The sequence below is a fragment of the Argopecten irradians genome, chromosome 9 (genome assembly GCF_041381155.1).
Source record: "Argopecten irradians isolate NY chromosome 9, Ai_NY, whole genome shotgun sequence".
NCBI lineage: Eukaryota > Metazoa > Mollusca > Bivalvia > Pectinida > Pectinidae > Argopecten > Argopecten irradians.
Window position 1 is genome coordinate 43475698 of NC_091142.1, and position 22451 is coordinate 43498148.

A 22451-nucleotide genomic window follows, 5' to 3' on the forward strand; every position below is an offset into this window, starting at 1 on the left:
AGTAAACTATACATTGTATAGGGTATGGGAAACGTGTCGTCTGAACAGGATACAATATATAATAGTAAACTATACATTGTATAGGGTATGGGAAACGTGTCGTCTGAACAGGATACAATCGTCTGAACAGGATATATATATAATAGTAAACTATACATTGTATAGGGTATGGGAAACGTGTCGTCTGAACAGGATACAATATATACAATATATAATAGTAAACTATACATTGTATAGGGTATAGGAAACGTGTCGTCTGAACAGGATACAATATATAATAGTAAACTATACATTGTATAGGGTATGGGAAACGTGTCGTCTGAACAGGATACAATATATAATAGTAAACTATACATTGTATAGGGTATGGGAAACGTGTCGTCTGAACAGGATACAATATATAATAGTAAACTATACATTGTATAGGGTATGGGAAACGTGTCGTCTGAACAGGATACAATATATAATAGTAAACTATACATTGTATAGGGTATGGGAAACGTGTCGTCTGAACAGGATACAATATATAATAGTAAACTATACATTGTATAGGGTATGGGAAACGTGTCGTCTGAACAGGATACAATATATAATAGTAAACTATACATTGTATAGGGTATGGGAAACGTGTCGTCTGAACAGGATACAATATATAATAGTAAACTATACATTGTATAGGGTATAGGAAACGTGTCGTCTGAACAGGGATACAATATATAATAGTAAACTATACATTGTATAGGGTATGGGAAACGTGTCGTCTGAACAGGATACAATATATAATAGTAAACTATACATTGTATAGGGTATGGAAACGTTGTCCTGAACAGGATACAATATATAATAATAATTAAACTATACATGTATAGGGTATGGGAAACGTGTCGTCTGAACAGGATACAATATATAATAGTAAACTATACATTGTATAGGGTATAGGAAACGTGTCGTCTGAACAGGATACAATATATAAAGTAAACTATACATTGTATAGGGTATGGAAACGTGTCGTCTGAACAGGATACAATATATAATAGTAAACTATACATTGTATAGGGTATGGGAAACGTGTCGTCTGAACAGGATACAATATATAATAGTAAACTATACATTGTATAGGGTATATGGGAAACGTGTCGTCTGAACAGGATACAATATATAATAGTAAACTATACATTGTATAGGGTATATGGGAAACGTGTCGTCTGAACAGGATACAATATATAATAGTAAACTATACATTGTATAGGGTATGGGAAACGTGTCGTCTGAACAGGATACAATATATAATAGTAAACTATACATTGTATAGGGTATAGAAAACGTGTCGTCTGAACAGGATACAATATATAATAGTAAACTATACATTGTATAGGGTATGGGAAACGTGTCGTCTGAACAGGATACAATATATAATAGTAAACTATACATTGTATAGGGTATGGGAAACGTGTCGTCTGAACAGGATACAATATATAATAGTAAAACTATACATTGTATAGGGTATGGGAAACGTGTCGTCTGAACAGGATACAATATATAATAGTAAACTATACATTGTATAGGGTATGGGAAACGTGTCGTCTGAACAGGATACAATATATAATAGTAAACTATACATTGTATAGGGTATGGGAAACGTGTCGTCTGAACAGGATACAATATATAATAGTAAACTATACATTGTATAGGGTATGGGAAACGTGTCGTCTGAACAGGATACAATATATAATAGTAAACTATACATTGTATAGGGTATGGGAAACGTGTCGTCTGAACAGGATACAATATATAATAGTAAACTATACATTGTATAGGGTATGGGAAACGTGTCGTCTGAACAGGATACAATATATAATAGTAAACTATACATTGTATAGGGTATGGGAAACGTGTCGTCTGAACAGGATACAATCGTCTGAACAGGATACAATATATAATAGTAAACTATACATTGTATAGGGTATGGGAAACGTGTCGTCTGAACAGGATACAATATATAATAGTAAACTATACATTGTATAGGGTATGGGAAACGTGTCGTCTGAACAGGATACAATATATAATAGTAAACTATACATTGTATAGGGTATGGGAAACGTGTCGTCTGAACAGGATACAATATATAATAGTAAACTATACATTGTATAGGGTATGGGAAACGTGTCGTCTGAACAGGATACAATATATAATAGTAAACTATACATTGTATAGGGTATGGGAAACGTGTCGTCTGAACAGGATACAATATATAATAGTAAACTATACATTGTATAGGGTATGGGAAACGTGTCGTCTGAACAGGATACAATATATAATAGTAAACTATACATTGTATAGGGTATGGGAAACGTGTCGTCTGAACAGGATACAATATATAATAGTAAACTATACATTGTATAGGGTATAGGAAACGTGTCGTCTGAACAGGATACAATATATAATAGTAAACTATACATTGTATAGGGTATGGAAAACGTGTCGTCTGAACAAGATACAATATATATATAATAGTAAACTATACATTGTATAGGGTATGGGAAACGTGTCGTCTGAACAGGATACAATATATAATAGTAAACTATACATTGTATAGGGTATGGGAAACGTGTCGTCTGAACAGGATACAATATATATATAATAGTAAACTATACATTGTATAGGGTATGGGAAACGTGTCGTCTGAACAGGATACAATATATAATAGTAAACTATACATTGTATAGGGTATGGGAAACGTGTCGTCTGAACAGGATACAATATATAATAGTAAACTATACATGTATAGAAGTCCTGATACAATATATAATAGTAAACTATACATTGTATAGGTATGGAAACGTGTCGTCTGAACAGGATACAATATATAATAGTAAACTATACATTGTATAGGGTATGGGAAACGTGTCGTCTGAACAGGATACAATATATAATAGTAAACTATACATTGTATAGGGTATAGGAAACGTGTCGTCTGAACAGGATACAATATATAATAGTAAACTATACATTGTATAGGGTATGGGAAACGTGTCGTCTGAACAGGATACAATATATAATAGTAAACTATACATTGTATAGGGTATGGGAAACGTGTCGTCTGAACAGGATACAATATATATATAATAGTAAACTATACATTGTATAGGGTATGGGAAACGTGTCGTCTGAACAGGATACAATATATAATAGTAAACTATACATTGTATAGGGTATGGGAAACGTGTCGTCTGAACAGGATACAATATATAATAGTAAACTATACATTGTATAGGGTATGGGAAACGTGTCGTCTGAACAGGATACAATATATATAATAGTAAACTATACATTGTATAGGGTATGGGAAACGTGTCGTCTGAACAGGATACAATATATAATAGTAAACTATACATTGTATAGGGTATGGGAAACGTGTCGTCTGAACAGGATACAATATATAATAGTAAACTATACATTGTATAGGGTATGGGAAACGTGTCGTCTGAACAGGATACAATATATAATAGTAAACTATACATTGTATAGGGTATGGGAAACGTGTCGTCTGAACAGGATACAATATATAATAGTAAACTATACATTGTATAGGGTATGGGAAACGTGTCGTCTGAACAGGATACAATATATAATAGTAAACTATACATTGTATAGGGTATGGGAAACGTGTCGTCTGAACAGGATACAATATATAATAGTAAACTATACATTGTATAGGGTATAGGAAACGTGTCGTCTGAACAGGATACAATATATAATAGTAAACTATACATTGTATAGGGTATAGGAAACGTGTCGTCTGAACAGGATACAATATATATATAATAGTAAACTATACAATGTATAGGGTATGGGAAACGTGTCGTCTGAACAGGATACAATATATAATAGTAAACTATACATTGTATAGGGTATGGGAAACGTGTCGTCTGAACAGGATACAATATATAATAGTAAACTATACATTGTATAGGGTATGGGAAACGTGTCGTCTGAACAGGATACAATATATAATAGTAAACTATACATTGTATAGGGTATGGGAAACGTGTCGTCTGAACAGGATACAATATATAATAGTAAACTATACATTGTATAGGGTATGGGAAACGTGTCGTCTGAACAGGATACAATATATAATAGTAAACTATACATTGTATAGGGTATGGGAAACGTGTCGTCTGAACAGGATACAATATATAATAGTAAACTATACATTGTATAGGGTATGGGAAACGTGTCGTCTGAACAGGATACAATATATAATAGTAAACTATACATTGTATAGGGTATGGGAAACGTGTCGTCTGAACAGGATACAATATATATAATAGTAAACTATACATTGTATAGGGTATGGGAAACGTGTCGTCTGAACAGGATACAATATATAATAGTAAACTATACATTGTATAGGGTATGGGAAACGTGTCGTCTGAACAGGATACAATATATAATAGTAAACTATACATTGTATAGGGTATGGGAAACGTGTCGTCTGAACAGGATACAATATATAATAGTAAACTATACATTGTATAGGGTATGGGAAACGTGTCGTCTGAACAGGATACAATATATAATAGTAAACTATACATTGTATAGGGTATGGGAAACGTGTCGTCTGAACAGGATACAATATATAATAGTAAACTATACATTGTATAGGGTATGGGAAACGTGTCGTCTGAACAGGATACAATATATAATAGTAAACTATACATTGTATAGGGTATGGGAAACGTGTCGTCTGAACAGGATACAATATATAATAGTATAAACTATACATTGTATAGGGTATAGGGGAAACGTGTCGTCTGAACAGGATACAATATATAATAGTAAACTATACATTGTATAGGGTATGGGAAACGTGTCGTCTGAACAGGATACAATATATAATAGTAAACTATACATTGTATAGGGTATGGGAAACGTGTCGTCTGAACAGGATACAATATATAATAGTAAACTATACATTGTATAGGGTATAGGAAACGTGTCGTCTGAACAGGATACAATATATATAATAGTAAACTATACATTGTATAGGGTATGGGAAACGTGTCGTCTGAACAGGATACAATATATAATAGTAAACTATACATTGTATAGGGTATGGGAAACGTGTCGTCTGAACAGGATACAATATATAATAGTAAACTATACAATGTATAGGGTATGGGAAACGTGTCGTCTGAACAGGATACAATATATAATAGTAAACTATACATTGTATAGGGTATGGGAAACGTGTCGTCTGAACAGGATACAATATATAATAGTAAACTATACATTGTATAGGGTATGGGAAACGTGTCGTCTGAACAGGATACAATATATATATATATATAATAGTAAACTATACAATGTATAGGGTATGGAATACGTGTCGTCTGAACAGGATACAATATATAATAGTAAACTATACATTGTATAGGGTATGGGAAACGTGTCGTCTGAACAGGATACAATATATAATAGTAAACTATACATTGTATAGGGTATGGGAAACGTGTCGTCTGAACAGGATACAATCGTCTGAACAGGATACAATATATAATAGTAAACTATACATTGTATAGGGTATGGGAAACGTGTCGTCTGAACAGGATACAATATATAATAGTAAACTATACATTGTATAGGGTATGGGAAACGTGTCGTCTGAACAGGATACAATATATAATAGTAAACTATACATTGTATAGGGTATGGGAAACGTGTCGTCTGAACAGGATACAATATATAATAGTAAACTATACATTGTATAGGGTATGGGAAACGTGTCGTCTGAACAGGATACAATATATAATAGTAAACTATACATTGTATAGGGTATGGGAAACGTGTCGTCTGAACAGGATACAATATATAATAGTAAACTATACATTGTATAGGGTATGGGAAACGTGTCGTCTGAACAGGATACAATATATAATAGTAAACTATACATTGTATAGGGTATAGGAAACGTGTCGTCTGAACAGGATACAATATATAATAGTAAACTATACATTGTATAGGGTATGGGAAACGTGTCGTCTGAACAGGATACAATATATAATAGTAAACTATACATTGTATAGGGTATGGGAAACGTGTCGTCTGAACAGGATACAATATATATATAATAGTAAACTATACATTGTATAGGGTATGGGAAACGTGTCGTCTGAACAGGATACAATATATAATAGTAAACTATACATTGTATAGGGTATGGGAAACGTGTCGTCTGAACAGGATACAATATATAATAGTAAACTATACATTGTATAGGGTATGGGAAACGTGTCGTCTGAACAGGATACAATATATAATAGTAAACTATACAATGTATAGGGTATAGGAAACGTGTCGTCTGAACAGGATACAATATATAATAGTAAACTATACATTGTATAGGGTATAGGAAACGTGTCGTCTGAACAGGATACAATATATAATAGTAAACTATACATTGTATAGGGTATGGGAAACGTGTCGTCTGAACAGGATACAATATATAATAGTAAACTATACATTGTATAGGGTATGGGAAACGTGTCGTCTGAACAAGATACAATATATATATATATAATAGTAAACTATACAATGTATAGGGTATGGGAAACGTGTCGTCTGAACAGGATACAATATATAATAGTAAACTATACATTGTATAGGGTATGGGAAACGTGTCGTCTGAACAGGATACAATATATAATAGTAAACTATACATTGTATAGGGTATGGGAAACGTGTCGTCTGAACAGGATACAATATATAATAGTAAACTATACATTGTATAGGGTATGGGAAACGTGTCGTCTGAACAGGATACAATATATATATAATAGTAAACTATACATTGTATAGGGTATGGGAAACGTGTCGTCTGAACAGGATACAATCGTCTGAACAGGATACAATATATAATAGTAAACTATACATTGTATAGGGTATGGGAAACGTGTCATCTGAACAGGATACAATATATAATAGTAAACTATACATTGTATAGGGTATGGGAAACGTGTCGTCTGAACAGGATACAATATATAATAGTAAACTATACATTGTATAGGGTATAGGAAACGTGTCGTCTGAACAGGATACAATATATAATAGTAAACTATACATTGTATAGGGTATGGGAAACGTGTCGTCTGAACAGGATACAATATATATATAATAGTAAACTATACATTGTATAGGGTATGGGAAACGTGTCGTCTGAACAGGATACAATATATAATAGTAAACTATACATTGTATAGGGTATAGGAAACGTGTCGTCTGAACAGGATACAATATATAATAGTAAACTATACATTGTATAGGGTATGGGAAACGTGTCGTCTGAACAGGATACAATATATAATAGTAAACTATACATTGTATAGGGTATGGGAAACGTGTCGTCTGAACAGGATACAATATATAATAGTAAACTATACATTGTATAGGGTATGGGAAAACGTGTCGTCTGAACAGGATACAATATATATAATAGTAAAACTATACAGTGTAATAGGGTAATGGGAAACTTTGAACAGACAGTGTCGTCTGACAGGACTTTGTCTACAACTTTGAGACAGAAGTGTAACTGAGTTCTAATTTTGTCTACACTTTGAGACAGAAGTGTAACTGAGTCTGACTTTGTCTACACTTTGAGACAGAAGTGTAACAGAGTCTGACTTTGTCTACACTTTGAGACAGAAGAGTGTAACCGAGGCTGACTTTGTCTGACTTTGAGACAGAAGTGTAACCGAGGCTGACTTTGTCTACACTTTGAGACATAAAGTGTTAATCTGAGCTCTGACTTTGTCTATAGTTTGAGACATAAGTGTAACTGAGTCTGACTTTGTCTACACTTTGAGACATAAGTTTAACTGAGTCTGACTTTGTCTACACTTTGAGACAGAAGTGTAACAGAGGCTGACTTTGTCTACACTTTGAGACATAAGTGCATCCGAGCCTGACTTTGTCTACACTTTGAGACAGAAGTGTAACTGAGTCTGACTTTGTCTACACTTTGAGACAGAAGTGTAACTGAGTCTGACTTTGTCTACACTTTGAGACAGAAGTGTAACCGAGGCTGACTTTGTCTACACTTTGAGACAGAAGTGTAACTGAGCCTGACGTTGTCTACACTTTGAGACAGAAGTGTAACTGAGTCTGACTTTGTCTACACTTTGAGACAGAAGTGTAACTGAGTCTGACTTTGTCTACACTTTGAGACAGAAGTTTAACTGAGTCTGACTTTGTCCACACTTTGAGACAGAATTGTAACTGAGCCTGACGTTGTCTACACTTTGAGACAGAAGTGTAACTGAGTCTGACTTTGTCTACACTTTGAGACAGAAGTGTAACCGAGGCTGACTTTGTCTGACTTTGAGGCAGAAGTGTAACCGAGGCTGATTTTGTCTACACTTTGAGACTGAAGTGTAACTGAGGCTGACTTTGTCTACACTTTGAGACAGAAGTGTAACTGAGTCTGACTTTGTCTACACTTTGAGACATAAGTTTAACTGAGTCTGACTTTGTCTACACTTTGAGACAGAAGTGTAACAGAGGCTGACTTTGTCTACACTTTGAGACAGAAGTGTAACCGAGGCTGACTTTGTCTACACTTTGAGACAGAAGTGTAACCGAGGCTGACTTTATCTACAATTTGAGACAGAAGCGTAACTGAGTCTGACTTTGTCTACACTTTGAGACAGAAGTGTAACCGAGGCTGACTTTGTCTACACTTTGAGACTTAAGTGCATCCGAGCCTGACTTTGTCTACACTTTGAGACAGAAGTGTAACCGAGGCTGACTTTGTCTACACTTTGAGACATAAGTGCATCTGAGCCTGACTTTGTCTATAGTTTGAGACATAAGTGTAACTGAGTCTGACTTTGTCTACACTTTGAGACATAAGTTTAACTGAGTCTGACTTTGTCTACACTTTGAGACAGAAGTGTAACAGAGGCTGACTTTGTCTACACTTTGAGACATAAGTGCATCCGAGCCTGACTTTGTCTACACTTGAAGACAGAAGTGTAACTGAGTCTGACTTTGTCTACACTTTGAGACAGAAGTGTAACTGAGTCTGATTTGTCTACACTTTGAGACTGAAGTGTAACCGAGGCTGACTTTGTCTACACTTTGAGACAGAAGTGTAACTGAGCCTGACGTTGTCTACACTTTGAGACAGAAGTGTAACTGAGTCTGACTTTGTCTACACTTTGAGACAGAATTGTAACTGAGTCTGACTTTGTCTACACTTTGAGACATTAGTGCATCCGAGCCTGACTTCGTCTACACTTTGAGACAGAAGTGCATCCGAGCCTGACTTTGTCTACACTGTCCTAGACATGTTCACTTTGAGTAACTGTTGACGTTTTAATTCTCCCTTAAAATGAACACAACCACCATTATACAACGACTAAGTTTCAATATCCATAGCACAGACAATTCAGCATTAAGATCAAATTTAATAAACACAAAAAGTAAAAAAAGGGTATAAAAGTATCAAACAAACAATCAAACTCATAAGTAATCTCCAAAAATTACCCAAGCAAGGGAATACTTGTTATTTCTGTTATTGGCATATGTCCATTTTGTAGAAATAATTAGGCATTTTTTTTATAGATATATGTCTCCTTATGGTTACCCGACCGACCCTGATTTTTCACCCTCCGCCCTTTTTTCCCCACTTTTCTACGAAAAATAATTTAAAAGTCGGGATTTCAATCTCAGACGATCTAACACGTGGGTATGTAATGTTATAATGACAGTTTCAATACGATATTACACGGGGATATATAATGTTATATAAATGACAGTTTCAGGACGATATTACACGGGGATATATAAAGTTATATAAATGACAGTTTCATGACGATATTGCACGGGGTATACAATGTTATAATGACAGTTTAACTTTATCATATCATATCACATTCAATACTGTTCTATAGATTTCCACTGTTTAGGATTTAAACTCTCTAAAACTCCATTTCCACTCTGGTCGTGGTGATAAATCAATGCTTCTTTGATAACTTGATATTTAGTAAAAAACTAATACACCAAATCAATATTCACCATTATTAACCACCACGTGACCATGTATAAACGAATGGAAATAAAGGAAAAATCAGATCATATTTAATATATTTTTAAAAGTTTACTTTGAAATATCCTCACTGTAACTATTGAAGATATCAACGTTGGTGAAATCTCGCACCCAAACTGGTGAAAATATCAACGTTGCTGAAATCTCCTCCCGCGAACTGGTGAATATATTAACGTTGCTGAAATCTCCTTACCTAACTGGTGAATATATCAACGTTGCAGAAATCTCGTCCGCTAACTGGTGAATATATCAACGTTGCTGAAATCTCGTCCCCTAACTGGTGAATATATCAACGTTGCTGAAATCTCCATCCCTAACTGGTGAATATATCAACGTTGCAGAAATCTCGTCCCCTAACTGGTGAATATATCAACGTTGCTGAAATCTCGTCCCTAACTGGTGAATATATCAACGTTGCAGAAATCTCCATCCCTAACTGGTGAATATATCAACGTTGCAGAAATCTCGTCACCTAACTGGTGAATATATCAAAGTTGCTGAAATCTCCTCCCGTAAATGGTGAATGTATACGTTGCTGAAACGTTGTATGAAATCTCGATTCCTCCCGTAACTGGTGAAAATATATCGACGTTTCTGGAATATCGCTGAAATACTCCTCGTCCCCTAACTGGTGAATATATCAATGCTTGCTGAAAATCTCGTCCCCAACTGGTGAAATATATCAACGTTGCTGAAAATCTCTCTCCCGTAACTGTGTGAATATATCAACGTTGCTGAAATCTCCTCCCGTAACTGGTGAATATATGAAATCAATGGTGAATATCAATGTTGGTGAAATCTCGTCCAGTAACTGGTGAATATATCGACGTTGCTGAAATCTCGTCCCCTAACTGGTGAATATATATCAACGTTGCTGAAATCTCCTCCCGTAACTGGTGAATATAACAACGAATGATGCTGAAATCTCTCGTCCCCTAGTAACTGGTGTATATATCGACGTTGCTGAAATCTCCTCCCCTAACTGGTGAATATATCAACGTTGCTGAAATCTCGTCCCCTAACTGGTGAATATATCAACGTTGCTGAAATCTCCTCCCGTAACTGGTGAATATATCAACGTTGCTGAAATCTCCTCCCGTAACTGGTGAATATATCAACGTTGCTGAAATCTCCTCCCCTGGTAACTGGTGAATATATTCAACGTTGCTGAAATCTTCCCCGTAACTGGTGAATATTAATCAACGTTGCTGAAATCTCCTCCCGTAACTGGTGTATATATCAATGATTGCTGAAATCACCTCCCCTAACATGGTGAATATATCTTCAACAACGTTGCGGGAAATAATCTCCGTCCCTAACTGGTGAATATATCAACGTTGCTGAAATCTCCTTCCCACTAACATGGTGGAATATATCAACGTTGCTGAAATCTCGTCCCCCTACTGGTTTGATTATATCAAACGTTGCTGAAATCTCCTCCCGTAACTGGTGGATATATATCCAACGTATTGCTGAAATCTCGTCCCTAACTGGTGAATATATATCAACGTTGCTGAAATCTCGTCCCCTAACTGGGTGAATATATCAACGTTGCTGAAATCGCCAATCCCCTATATCACGTTACTGAAATCTCCACCATTCACTGGTGAATAGATCGACGTTGTGAAATCTCGTCCCTCTATAGGTCTCACTCGGTGGAATATATCAACGTTGCTGAAATCTCGTCCCCCTAACTGGTGAATATAATCAAACGTTGCTGTATTAACTCCCTCACACGCGTAACTGAGTATAATAATCGACGTTAATGCTGAAATCACGTCCCCTAACTGGTGAAATATATCACGTTGCTGAAATCTCCGTTCCCTAACTGGTGAATATATCAACGTTGCTGAAATCTCCTCCCCTAACTGGTGAATATATTCAACGTTGCTGAAATCTTCCTCCGTAACCTAATCGACTGGAATCTCCCCCCCTAACTGGTGAATATATCACTGCTTGCTGAAATCTCTCGTCCCTTAACTGGTGAATATATCAAACGTTGCAGAAATCTCCTCACCGTATAACTGGTGAATATCATCAACGTTGCTGAATAATCTCCTCCCGTAACTGAGAATATATCAACGTTGCTGAAATCTCGTCACCCTAACTGGTGTCAATATATCGACGTTGCTGAAATCTCCTCCCTAACTGGTGGATTTATATCGAACGTTGCTGAAATCTCGTCACCCTAACTGGTGCAAATATATCAACGTTGCTGAACGATACCTCTTCCCGTAACTGGTGAATATATCACGTTGCTGAAAATCTCCTCCCGTAACTGGTGATATATATCAACGTTTGCTGAAATCTCGTCCCTCCTGGATCTGTAACATAGGGTGGAATATGGAAATCAATGTTGCTTGAAATTTCAATGTTGCTGAGCTCTCCCCTAACTGGTTGAATAATATCACACGTTGCTGAAATTCTCGTCTCTAACTGGGTGAAGATATTATCGAAGTTGCTGGGATAATCTCCGTCCCCTAAACTGGTGAATATATCTGAAACGATACCATAGTAGGCGAGAGTACCTACCTCGAGTACACCTGTCGGGTATGGACACACTGTATGGTAGATCTAGATACTATAGTAGTGGGAGATACCTACCTCAGTACACTGTCGGGTATGGTCCACACTGTATGGTAGATCTAGATACTATAGTAGGGAGATACCTACTCAGTACACTGTCAGGTATGGTCACACTGTATGGTAGATCTAGATACTATAGTAGGGAGATACCTACCTCAGTACACTGTCAGGTATGGTCACACTGTATGGTAGATCTAGATACTATAGTAGGGAGATACCAAACCTCAGTACACTGTCGGGTATGGTCACACTGTATGGTAGATCTAGATACTATAGTAGGGAGATACCTACCTCAGTACACTGTCGGGTATGGTCACACTGTATGGTAGATCTAGATACTATAGTAGGGAGATACCTACCTCATGTACACTGTCGGGTATGGACACACTGTATGGTAGATCTAGATACTATAGTAAAGATACCTACCTCAGTACACTATCCTGTATGGTCACACTGTATGGTAGATCTAGATACTATAGTAGGGAGATACCTACCTCAGTACACTGTCGGGTATGGTCACACTGTATGGTAGATCTAGATACTATAGTAGGGAGATACCTACCTCAGTACACTGTCGGGTATGGTCACACTGTATGGTAGATCTAGATACTATAGTAGGGAGATACCTACATCAGTACACTGTCAGGTATGGTCACACTGTATGGTAGATCTAGATACTACAGTAGGGAGATACCTACCTCAGTACACTGTCGGGTATGGTCACACTGTATGGTAGATCTAGATACTATAGTAGGGAGATACCTAGCTCAGTACACTGTCGGGTATGGTCACACTGTATGGTAGATCTAGATACTATAGTAGGGAGATACCTACCTCAGTACACTGTCGGGTATGGTCACACTGTATGGTAGATCTAGATACTATAGTAGGGAGATACCTACCTCAGTACACTGTCGGGTATGGTCACACACTGTATGGTAGATCTAGATACTATAGTAGGGAGATACCTACCTCAGTACACTGTCGGGTATGGTCACACTGTATGGTAGATCTAGATACTATAGTAGGGAGATACCTACCTCAGTACACTGTCGGGTATGGTCACACTGTATGGTAGATCTAGATACTATAGTAGGGAGATACCTACCTCAGTACACTGTCGGGTATGGTCACACTGTATGGTAGATCTAGATACTATAGTAGGGAGATACCTACTCAGTACACTGTCGGTATGGTCACACTGTATGGTAGATCTAGATACTATAGTAGGGAGATACCTACCTCAGTACACTGTCGGGTATGGTCACACTGTATGGTAGATCTAGATACTATAGTAGGGAGATACCTACCTCAGTACACTGTGGGTATGGTCACACTGTATGGTAGATCTAGATACTATAGTAGGGAGATACCTACCTCAGTACACTGTCTGGTATGGTCACACTGTATGGTAGATCTAGATACTATAGTAGGGAGATACCTACCTCAGTACACTGTCTGGTATGGTCACACTGTATGGTAGATCTAGATACTATAGTAGGGAGATACCTACCTCAGTACACTGTCGGGTATGGTCACACTGTATGGTAGATCTAGATACTATAGTAGGGAGATACCTACCTCAGTACACTGTCGGGTATGGTCACACTGTATGGTAGATCTAGATACTATAGTAGGGAGATACCTACCTCAGTACACTGTCGGGTATGGTCACACTGTATGGTAGATCTAGATACTATAGTAGGGAGATACCTACCTCAGTACACTGTCGGGTATGGTCACACTGTATGGTAGATCTAGATACTATAGTAGGGAGATACCTACCTCAGTACACTGTCGGGTATGGTCACACTGTATGGTAGATCTAGATACTATAGTAGGGAGATACCTACCTCAGTACACTGTCGGGTATGGTCACACTGTATGGTAGATCTAGATACTATAGTAGGGAGATACCTACCTCAGTACACTGTCGGTATGGTCACACTGTATGGTAGATCTAGATACTATAGTAGGGAGATACCTACCTCAGTACACTGTCGGTATGGTCACACTGTATGGTAGATCTAGATACTATAGTAGGGAGATACCTACCTCAGTACACTGTCGGGTATGGTCACACTGTATGGTAGATCTAGATACTATAGTAGGGAGATACCTACCTCAGTACACTGTCGGGTATGGTCACACTGTATGGTAGATCTAGATACTATAGTAGGGAGATACCTACCTCAGTACACTGTCGGGTATGGTCACACTGTATGGTAGATCTAGATACTATAGTAGGGAGATACCTACCTCAGTACACTGTCGGGTATGGTCACACTGTATGGTAGATCTAGATACTATAGTAGGGAGATACCTACCTCAGTACACTGTCGGGTATGGTCACACTGTATGGTAGATCTAGATACTATAGTAGGGAGATACCTCAGTACACTCATGGTACACTGATACTATAGTAGGGAGGTACTGGTCATACACTGGGTATGGTATGGTAGATCTAGATACTATAGTAGGGAGATACCTACCTCAGTACACTGTCGGGTATGGTCACACTGTATGGTAGATCTAGATACTATAGTAGGGAGATACCTACCTCAGTACACTGTCGGGTATGGTCACACTGTATGGTAGATCTAGATACTATAGTAGGGAGATACCTACCTCAGTACACTGTCTGGTATGGTCACACTGTATGGTAGATCTAGATACTATAGTAGGGAGATACCTACCTCAGTACACTGTCGGGTATGGTCACACTGTATGGTAGATCTAGATACTATAGTAGGGAGATACCTACCTCAGTACACTGTCGGGTATGGTCACACTGTATGGTAGATCTAGATACTATAGTAGGGAGATACCTACCTCAGTACACTGTCGGGTATGGTCACACTGTATGGTAGATCTAGATACTATAGTAGGGAGATACCTACCTCAGTACACTGTCTGGTATGGTCACACTGTATGGTAGATCTAGATACTATAGTAGGGAGATACCTACCTCAGTACACTGTCGGGTATGGTCACACTGTATGGTAGATCTAGATACTATAGTAGGGAGATACCTACCTCAGTACACTGTCGGGTATGGTCACACTGTATGGTAGATCTAGATACTATAGTAGGGAGATACCTACCTCAGTACACTGTCGGGTATGGTCACACTGTATGGTAGATCTAGATACTATAGTAGGGAGATACCTACCTCAGTACACTGTCGGGTATGGTCACACTGTATGGTAGATCTAGATACTATAGTAGGGAGATACCTACCTCAGTACACTGTCAGGTATGGTCACACTGTATGGTAGATCTAGATACTATAGTAGGGAGATACCTACCTCAGTACACTGTCGGGTATGGTCACACTGTATGGTAGATCTAGATACTATAGTAGGGAGATACCTACCTCAGTACACTGTCAGGTATGGTCACACTGTATGGTAGATCTAGATACTATAGTAGGGAGATACCTACCTCAGTACACTGTCGGGTATGGTCACACTGTATGGTAGATCTAGATACTATAGTAGGGAGATACCTACCTCAGTACACTGTCTGGTATGGTCACACTGTATGGTAGATCTAGATACTATAGTAGGGAGATACCTACCTCAGTACACTATCCTGTATGGTAACACTGTATGGTAGATCTAGATACTATAGTAGGGAGATACCTACCTCAGTACACTGTCGGGTATGGTCACACTGTATGGTAGATCTAGATACTATAGTAGGGAGATACCTACCTCAGTACACTGTCGGGTATGGTCACACTGTATGGTAGATCTAGATACTATAGTAGGGAGATACCTACCTCAGTACACTGTCTGGTATGGTCACACTGTATGGTAGATCTAGATACTATAGTAGGGAGATACCTACCTCAGTACACTGTCGGGTATGGTCACACTGTATGGTAGATCTAGATACTATAGTAGGGAGATACCTACCTCAGTACACTGTCTGGTATGGTCACACTGTATGGTAGATCTAGATACTATAGTAGGGAGATACCTACCTCAGTACACTGTCAGGTATGGTCACACTGTATGGTAGATCTAGATACTATAGTAGGGAGATACCTACCTCAGTACACTGTCGGGTATGGTCACACTGTATGGTAGATCTAGATACTATAGTAGGGAGATACCTACCTCAGTACACTGTCGGGTATGGTCACACTGTATGGTAGATCTAGATACTATAGTAGGGAGATACCTACCTCAGTACACTGTCTGGTATGGTCACACTGTATGGTAGATCTAGATACTATAGTAGGGAGATACCTACCTCAGTACACTGTCAGGTATGGTCACACTGTATGGTAGATCTAGATACTATAGTAGGGAGATACCTACCTCAGTACACTGTCGGTATGGTCACACTGTATGGTAGATCTAGATACTATAGTAGGGAGATACCTACCTCAGTACACTGTCGGGTATGGTCACACTGTATGGTAGATCTAGATACTATAGTAGGGAGATACCTACCTCAGTACACTGTCGGGTATGGTCACACTGTATGGTAGATCTAGATACTATAGTAGGGAGATACCTACCTCAGTACACTGTCGGGTATGGTCACACTGTATGGTAGATCTAGATACTATAGTAGGGAGATACCTACCTCAGTACACTGTCTGGTATGGTCACACTGTATGGTAGATCTAGATACTATAGTAGGGAGATACCTACCTCAGTACACTGTCGGGTATGGTCACACTGTATGGTAGATCTAGATACTATAGTAGGGAGATACCTACCTCAGTACACTGTCGGGTATGGTCACACTGTATGGTAGATCTAGATACTATAGTAGGGAGATACCTACCTCAGTACACTGTCGGGTATGGTCACACTGTATGGTAGATCTAGATACTATAGTAGGGAGATACCTACCTCAGTACACTGTCGGGTATGGTCACACTGTATGGTAGATCTAGATACTATAGTAGGGAGATACCTACCTCAGTACACTGTCGGGTATGGTCACACTGTATGGTAGATCTAGATACTATAGTAGGGAGATACCTACCTCAGTACACTATCCTGTATGGTCACACTGTATGGTAGATCTAGATATACTATAGTAGGGAGATACCTACCTCAGTACACTGTCGGGTATGGTCACACTGTATGGTAGATCTAGATACTATAGTAGGGAGATACCTACCTCAGTACACTGTCGGGTATGGTCACACACTGTATGGTAGATCTAGATACTATAGTAGGGAGATACCTACCTCAGTACACTTCGGGTATGGTCACATGTATGGTAGATCTAGATACTATAGTAGGGAGATACCTACCTCAGTACACTGTCGGGTATGGTCACACTGTATGGTAGATCTAGATACTATAGTAGGGGATACCTACCTCAGTACACTGTCGGGTAATCACACTGTATGGTAGATCTAGATACTATTGCTGTTCACCGTCACACCGTAAATTTTTCTCTGTCCACCACTATTGGCGTTAGCATACAACTCCTTCGGAACATCACACCTATGGACAATCTTAGATACTTAGTAAAGATAAAAAAATATTACATCTAGATCCCCAAACTTGTCTACTAGTCCACCCCGTATTACCCACCATATCACCACATCTAGGATCCCCAAACTTGTCTACTAGTCCACCCCGTATTACCCACCATATCACCACATCTAGGATCCCCAAAACTTGTCTACTAGTCCATCCTGTATTACCCACCATATCACCACATCTAGGATCCCCAAAACTTGTCTACTAGTCCACCCTGTATTACCCACCATATCACCACATCTAGGATCCCCAAACTTGTCTACTAGTCCACCCTGTATTAACCCACCATATCACCACATCTAGGATCCCCAAATTGTCTACTAGTCCACCCTGTGTATTACCCACCATATCACCACATCTAGGATCCCCAAACTTGTCTACTAGTCCACCCCGTATTACCCACCATATCACCACATCTAGATCCCCAAACTTGTCTACTAGTCCACCCTGTATTACCCACCATATCACCACATCTAGGATCCCCAAACTTGTCTACTAGTCCACCCTGTATTACCCACCATATCACCACATCTAGGATCCCCAAACTTGTCTCTACTAGTCCACCCTGTATTACCCACCATATCACCACATCTAGGATCCCCAAACTTGTCTACTAGTCCACCCCGTATTACCCACCATATCACCACATCTAGGATCCCCAAAACTTGTCTACTAGTCCACCCGTATTACCCACCATATCACCACATCTAGGATCCCCAAACTTGTCTACTAGTCCACCCTGTATTACCCACCATATCACAACATCTAGGATCCCCAAACTTGTCTACTAGTCCACCCTGTATTACCCACCATATCACCACATCTAGGATCCCCAAACTTGTCTACTAGTCCACCCCGTATTACCCACCATATCACCACATCTAGGATCCCCAAATTGTCTACTAGTCCACCCTGTATTACCCACCATATCACCACATCTAGGATCCCCAAACTTGTCTACTAGTCCACCCCGTATTACCCACCATATCACAACATCTAGGATCCCCAAACTTGTCTACTAGTCCACCCTGTATTACCCACCATATCACCACATCTAGGATCCCCAAACTTGTCTACTAGTCCACCCTGTATTACCCACCATATCACCACATCTAGGATCCCCAAACTTGTCTACTAGTCCACCCCGTATTACCCACCATATCCACATCTAGGATCCCCAAACTTGTCTACTAGTCCACCCTGTATTACCCACCATATCACCACATCTAGGATCCCCAAACTTGTCTACTAGTCCACCCCGTATTACCCACCATATCACCACATCTAGGATCCCAAACTTGTCTACTAGTCCACCCTGTATTACCCACCATATCACCACATCTAGGATCCCCAAACTTGTCTACTAGTCCACCCCGTATTACCCACCATATCACCACATCTAGGATCCCCAAACTTGTCTACTAGTCCACCCTGTATTACCCACCATATCACCACATCTAGGATCCCCAAAACTTGTCTACTAGTCCACCCCGTATTACCACCATATCACCACATCTAGGATCCCCAACTTGCTCTTAGTCCACCGTATTACCCACCATATCACCACATCTAGGATCCCCAAACTTGTCTACTAGTCCACCCGTATTACCCACCATATCACCACATCTAGGATCCCCAAACTTGTCTACTAGTCCACCCCGTATTACCCACCATATCACAACATCTAGGATCCCCAAACTTGTCTACTAGTCCACCCTGTATTACCCACCATATCACCACATCTAGGATCCCCAAACTTGTCTACTAGTCCACCCCGTATTACCCACCATATCACCACATCTAGGATCCCCAAACTTGTCTACTAGTCCACCCGTATTACCCACCATATCACCACATCTAGGATCCCCAAACTTGTCTACTAGTCACCCCGTATTACCCACCATATCACCACATCTAGGATCCCCAAACTTGTCTACTAGTCCACCCTGTATTACCCACCATATCACCACATCTAGGATCCCAAAACTTGTCTACTAGTCCACCCCGTATTACCCACCATATCACAACATCTAGGATCTCCAAACTTGTCTACTAGTCCACCCTGTATTACCCACCATATCACCACATCTAGGATCCCCAAACTTGTCTACTAGTCCACCCCGTATTACCCACCATATCACCACATCTAGGATCCCCAAACTTGTCTACTAGTCCACCCCGTATTACCCACCATATCACCACATCTAGGATCTCCAAACTTGTCTACTAGTCCACCCTGTATTACCCACCATATCACCACATCTAGGATCCCCAAACTTGTCTACTAGTCCACCCCGTATTACCCACCATATCACCACATCTAGGATCCCAAACTTGTCTACTAGTCCATCCCTTATTACCCACCATATCACCACATCTAGGATCCCCAAACTTGTCTACTAGTCCACCCCGTATTACCCACCATATCACCACATCTAGGATCCCCAAACTTGTCTACTAGTCCACCCCGTATTACCCACCATATCACCACATCTAGGATCCCCAAACTTGTCTACTAGTCCACCCCGTATTACCCACCATATCACAACATCTAGGATCCCCAAAACTTGTCTACTAGTCCACCCCGTATTACCCACCATATCACCACATCTAGGATCCCCAAACTTGTCTACTAGTCCACCCCGTATTACCCACCATATCACCACATCTAGGATCCCCAAACTTGTCTACTAGTCCACCCCGTATTACCCACCATATCACCACATCTAGGATCCCCAAACTTGTCTACTAGTCCACCCCGTATTACCCACCATATCACCACATCTAGGATCCCAAACTTGTCTACTAGTCCACCCCGTATTACCCACCATATCACCACATCTAGGATCTCCAAACTTGTCTACTAGTCCACCCCGTATTACCCACCATATCACCACATCTAGGATCCCCAAACTTGTCTACTAGTCCACCCTGTATTACCCACCATATCACCACATCTAGGATCCCCAAACTTGTCTACTAGTCCACCCTGTATTACCCACCATATCACCACATCTAGGATCCCCAAACTTGTCTACTAGTCCACCCTGTATTACCCACCATATCACCACATCTAGGATCCCCAAACTTGTCTACTAGTCCACCCCGTATTACCCACCATATCACCACATCTAGGATCCCAAACTTGTCTACTAGTCCACCCTGTATTACCCACCATATCACCACATCTAGGATCCCAAACTTGTCTACTAGTCCACCCCGTATTACCCACCATATCACCACATCTAGGATCCCCAAACTTGTCTACTAGTCCACCCCGTATTACCCACCATATCACCACATCTAGGATCTCCAAACTTGTCTACTAGTCCACCCCGTATTACCCACCATATCACAACATCTAGGATCCCCAAACTTGTCTACTAGTCCACCCTGTATTACCCACCATATCACCACATCTAGGATCCCCAAACTTGTCTACTAGTCCACCCCGTATTACCCACCATATCACCACATCTAGGATCCCCAAACTTGTCTACTAGTCCACCCTAACCACATATCACACATCTAGGATCCCAAACTTGTCTACTAGTCCCTATTACCCACCATATCACCACATCTAGGATCTCCAAACTTGTCTACTAGTCCACCCGTATTACCCACCATATCACCACATCTAGGATCCCCAAACTTGTCTACTAGTCCACCCCGTATTACCCACCATATCACCACATCTAGGATCCCCAAACTTGTCTACTAGTCCACCCTGTATTACCCACCATATCACCACATCTAGGATCCCCAAACTTGTCTACTAGTCCACCCCGTATTACCCACCATATCACCACATCTAGGATCCCCAAACTTGTCTACTAGTCCACCCCTGTATTACCACCACCATATCACCACATCTAGGATCCCCAAACTTGTCTACTAGTCCACCCGTATTACCCACCATATCACCACATCTAGGATCCCCAAACTTGTCTACTAGTCCACCCCGTATTACCCACCATATCACCACATCTAGGATCTCCAAACTTGTCTACTAGTCCACCCCGTATTACCCACCATATCACCACATCTAGGATCTCCAAACTTGTCTACTAGTCCACCCCGTATTACCCACCATATCACCACATCTAGGATCCCCAAACTTGTCTACTAGTCCACCCCGTATTACCCACCATATCACCACATCTAGGAAATCCAAACTTGTCTACTAGTCCACCCCGTATTACCCACCATATCACCACATCTAGGATCCCCAAACTTGTCTA